Source organism: Centruroides sculpturatus, unplaced genomic scaffold, assembly GCF_000671375.1.
Source record: "Centruroides sculpturatus isolate CEXI.00-Female unplaced genomic scaffold, Cexi_2.0 scaffold92, whole genome shotgun sequence".
In the NCBI taxonomy this organism is placed as follows: Eukaryota; Metazoa; Arthropoda; class Arachnida; order Scorpiones; family Buthidae; genus Centruroides; species Centruroides sculpturatus.
The window spans coordinates 863,442-868,929 of NW_019384394.1; the positions used below are offsets into that span (position 1 = coordinate 863,442).

The following is a 5,488-nucleotide window of genomic DNA, read 5'->3' on the forward strand; positions in this document are numbered from 1 at the left end:
AGCAGCGGCGGCCTTATCCATTGCGAGGCTCTGGGCGGCAGATCTTTGCGAGGCCCTTGTCCTTTGTGCAAAGTATGTGAATTGAAATAGTAGGCACTTATTAATATTAATATATACTGTACTATAAATTAAATTTATTTTATTGTTATAACTAATAGCCAAGGATAAAATAAAAAGTTTTAAATATCAACTTTTTTCTACTTGGTTGTTGCGCGAGGCCCCGGGCGATTGCCCTGCTCGCCACCCCCTAAGGCCGCCACTGGGTTTAATTAATTTGAAGGAATAATGCATCGCAACACGAGGGCGATCTGCCTCTCGGAAAGACCTATGGGAACTCCCCCTATTTAGGTGTATGACAAGTGAAGAAAATCCAGAAACAATTGAAGTGTATATTATTTATACTTATAAAGGCGTGCATTATTATATTAATCCACTCGATAACCGGATGGCCGAAGCGGTTAAGGCGCCAACTTACTGCTATGGAGATCCTGAATCGAATACGGAGCGACTCCAGAAATTTTTCAGGGCGGGCCCGATATATCGGGGCAGATAACCCATTTTGCTTATAACGTATATCTGAAATAAATCGTTGTATTAACTTCCAATAATAAATAAATAAAAACTTGTGAATAAACGACAGAGCGTAGACCGTATTTCTTCGGCATAGTGAGTTAGTCCTGGATGAACCTCTTTGTACAATTATCAATTTTATTTTATCTATACTGCAATTTACACTAGATATACTTTAAGAAAGGAAAGTTAGTAAATTTCTTCAATGGTGTTGATAAAAAATTGCCCAATTTGACATACGAAATAAACAGTGAAAGAGAAAGTAAATTTCATTAGAAATAATACATTTTTTTTTTTACAATTATATTTATTTATACACGATTCGCCATCTGGTGGCAGTCGCATGCACCAATAATTATGGCCACGTCCACTGTTCGGATTTTGGGAAAAATTAAATTTTGTCTGTTTAACTAATTAAAATTTATTTATTTATTTAACTTAAAAGGTGAGTTATCTGTTATATTTATTTACCGTTTAGTCGATATAAGATGCACGAAATTAACAATTTGTTTACTCTGTTTTTCTAATAAAGTATTTTTACGTATCGCTAAAAAAAAAATTATTTTATTCAATATTTAAGCATATGATTTATAATATTGAAAATCAGCAAAGAGTATACCGAGTCTCGTTTAAAACGACTAAAGCCGTAATGCAGGATCTTAATGTAGGTCGAAAATTTCCTGGTTTAAAAAAAAAAATTATATATAAACATTTTTTTAAAATTGCAAATTATAATGTATTAAATACCATGCTGCCTTTTATGTGTATAAAAAAAGAATACGTGTGGTTTGTTTGTAAACAAATAAATTGAATATCAAACATTGCTTGTTTTTAAAACATTTCTTGACGTTTCGTATAAAAATCTCCCATACTTTCAGTTTTTGTTCTTTTGGGTAATTGTTTATAAGCCATACACCTGTTATAAACAATTACCTACTTTACTTGTGGTTTTCTAGTTTGGATCTTGTACTCTTGCGTCTGGTGAGTTATAAATTTTCGACCACTTTGTCAGTTTGTCGGATATTCTTCCTCGGTTAATGTCCAGATACGTGGACCGTCATGGCGGCACTTCCTGTTTCAGCCTCGAAACCAGACGGTTTGCAGAGGTGTCACGTGACGCACCGACGCACGTTCTAACCTAACCTAACCTATTCTAATAAATTAGCATAATTATTACCAATTATATTATTAGAATAGGTTAGGTTAGGTTAGAACGTGCGTCCCTACTGTTTCCTTTTCTTTGCTGGAATCAGCGATGAGGCGCCATGACAGCCGCCGTCGTTCGCTCGCGTCGTCACGTGACACGTCGTCTGCAAACCGTCTGGTTTCGAGGCTGAAACAGGAAGTGCCGCCATGACGGTCCACGTATCTGGACATTAACCTCTTCCTCTTTTCCCGCTACCGCTTTGTCGGTGTGGTGGCGGGAAGCAGGGATGAGTTGTAAATCGAACACTTGAAATTATGATCTTTAATGTAATTTTTAGTATTTGTATTCGGTCGTATACAAACTACGGTCAAAGTTATCGTTTATGCAAAATTAGCAGTCGTAACGTAATTACTAATGTAGTAATTGAAGAAAGCCAATAGAAATGAATACAAAGTAGACTCGCTTATTGTAATTGTTTTGGGACTTGCCTAAACTAATAATGACTAGTAACATTAAGCAGAATAAGTAAATGGGACCACAATTAGAGGATATCAATGATTCTAACATTAAAAAGGACATGTTAAATAATTAAAAAATGTATAATGTGAAGATTTATCATTGTCATCATCATGAAGTAATATATAATGTATTCAGAATTATTTCTCTACTACTAGCTTAAAATAAGCTAGCAAAATGCTAGCAATTTAGATTATTGTATTGTAAATCAATAACAAATTAGAACAAAACATTTAAGTCCCTGGTTAAAACTGATAGCAATTGTGTGTTATCAGCCATGTAAGGGGGCTGAGAGCTTAAAAAAATCTATGGCTATCCCTCGTATAACATGGTAGATACATTCAGAAAAAGCGCTGTGTTATGTGAATCCGTGCTATACAAAACAAGGAAGTAATGCAAAATATGGGATTAGGTTCCAAAAGTTAACTATTCTTTATCATCACCAAGAAAAATAAATTATTACGTATTTTCAATCATTAATTAACTATCAATTACAATTAAAAGTACTGTATGATGTTTTAATATTAATTTCAGGTAAATGAGGGAATTTTCTTTTCACAAAGTATCCTCAACTTCTGAGCTTTTTTCTTGATCTTGATCAGAAATATCAGTAACATCTTCATTTTTTTTTTTTGTAAAAANTAACTAACAATCACAATTAAAAGTACTATATGACATGTTAATATTAATTTTAGTTAAACTAGGGCATTTTCTTTTTACAAATTATCATCATCATCTGAGCTTTTTTGTTGAACTTGATCAGAAATATCAACAATGTCTTCATTTTTTTTTAAATAAAAATATGTTATTAATCAAAAATATGTTCTATAGGGTTGTGTTTGTTCAGTCAAGTACCAAGTGATTTTCTTTCCAGAATTTGTATTCAAATACCAAATTGTTTGAATTGGAAACAGTTAGAATACAAAAATACCATTGTATCTTGCTGTCATTTTTATGAATGATTACTTACCTATGGTTAAAAAAAAGTTTAATAACACTTATCTAAAATGTTTAAATAATTTCACTAAAAGGTTAATCCAGGGTTATCCCTGGGATTAATTTTTTAGTGAACCTGCAGTCCATGGCCTAATTCTTAACCACACCTTAATTTTTCAACAGCTTTTTGTAAAAAAAAAAAATACTGGTAATAAGATTTATTTACAAAATTCAAAATATGAGAAGTAACAAGGCGTGAAGAATTCATTAATTAAAAAAAATCTTAAATACATAATTTAAAGTAAATCTTAATTATTCTCACTATCACATTGTGAAAATGATTCATCAGTTTTACTATCACAGCCAACTCTGAAACTGGTGTTGGCATCATTATTTTCCCAAACTAAGTTGTCTTCTATGCCAAATTTGCATTTGTAATGCACCATTTTTAAAAGGAATGAATTATTATTTCATTGGAAACTTTCCAGGTAACATAATCATTCTCAATTTTTGAAGTACTTGCCATTTTTATTTTCCCAGAAGTGGTTAAAAGGCTTGTTGATGAAAAACAAGGTTTCTGAATAAAATCTACTGGTCAGATGATGAAATTAAATCAGGGGATAAAAGACATGATATAGAATAGATTTACTTTAAAAAATTCTCTTTTCAGGTAAAATTTAACCATTTTCAAATATAAGGCACACATGATTTTCAGAGATTAAAATTTCAAAAAAGTGCAGCTTATGGTTGGAATTGAATAAATATGGTATCAGTTTTAAAATTATTATATTAATACAGTGATACCTCAGGATACGAATGTCCCAGCATACAAAATTTTCAGGATACGACATGAAATTCGAACATATTTTTGCTCCGCGATACGAACAAAAACTCACCATATGACGTTACATTATTTTGCAGCGCCATTTTTTATTCACTTCTGTTCATTGGTCTCAGTCCGCGTGTTTGCTTCATCGTGGCAGGATCTTGCTCAATAAAGGAAATCTTGAGGTATTATTAGAAAGTCACTGATTTTATTGAAAAGAAGCATCCCAAAAAGGTTCACACTAGCTGTATTGCTGCTGAGAGTAATGACATTTGCCTATGTAATTTTAGAAATGTTTTAAAAAGTAGGCAAAGCCAAACCTTTTTGGATAGATATTTTACCAAGCAACCTCTATCCAGTGAAAGTGCTGGTGGAAGTGAAGGAAAGAAAGCAAAAAGCAGTGAATAAAAATTTTAAAAAATATATACAAAACAACACTATTTTTTTTTTTATCTTTTCTAAGTTATTTTTAAGTTATTGTTACATTATATTATGTAAGTTAAGTTTTAGTATCATTTCCCTTCTCCCTCTCTTCCACCACCAGTTTACATCCCCACTGTCGTCTAGCCTCAAAGATAAAGTGCAAATAAAACTACATTTTTTAATCAATTATTATTCTATTATGGTTATTTATACATTTACAACTACAAAATGCATTTTTCAGTGTTTTCCTCACTATAGTTATTTTTTTAATGTAATACTTAGCTTTAATGTGAGTGTGTTTTTCGTGTTGGAACAAATTATTTGGTTTTACATGTAATCGTATGGGAAAAAATTATTCACCTTACGACATTTTCATGATACGATCTCAGTTTCGGAACGGATTAATTTCGTATCCTCAGGTACCACTGTATATGGAATTCCTGTAAACAATATTCAATATCTTACTTATACAGTATATCAAATCACACACAGTAAAATTTGCAACAGATATCTAATTTTTGTAAGATGTTTCTTAAATCTTTTAGAAAACTGTTCACCAATGAATAAAATGTATAAGTATATTTTATGACTTAAAATTATATTCATATAATCATAAAAATGCTTTTATGACTTTAAATTGAAAAAATTTAAAACTTAAGTTTATATATTACTAAATATTTTTTAAAACTGATAAAAATTATAACAAATTATAATTCTGTATATGACAATTATTCTTGATGTGGATTAAAGGTTAGAACTAAGTTAATAAATGTTTCATTATTAAAATAATTTTTAATAATATCACAGATTTATCTGTGATACTTTGCCAAAATTATTTTAAAAAATTAAGGATTCAAGTTCAAAAATAGAATAAAACAATTGAACATATTTAAATGTATTTGACTGTTGTCAAACTGTTGGATTTGAAGATGCTTCAAATAATTAAAACAAAAGTTTATTTTTCGAATAATTTTGACAAAATATTATCAACAAATCTGTAATCATATTATTTTTGTGAGAAAAAGAATAATAATAGAGAGAGACTAATTCTTTTAAATATATATATAATA

General features: G+C 30.4%; 1 protein-coding gene across 1 annotated transcript in view; it reads left to right on the forward strand.

Moving 5' to 3' along the window:
* Positions 1-894: 894 nt before the first annotated feature.
* LOC111618330 (golgin subfamily A member 3-like) overlaps positions 895-5,488 on the forward strand; it is a 71,408-nt gene continuing 66,814 nt past the window's right edge. Inside the window, exon 1 of the mRNA XM_023359827.1 lies at positions 895-1,015. The gene's annotated coding sequence lies outside the window, so the exon portion shown is untranslated. The remainder of the gene's footprint in view (positions 1,016-5,488) is intronic.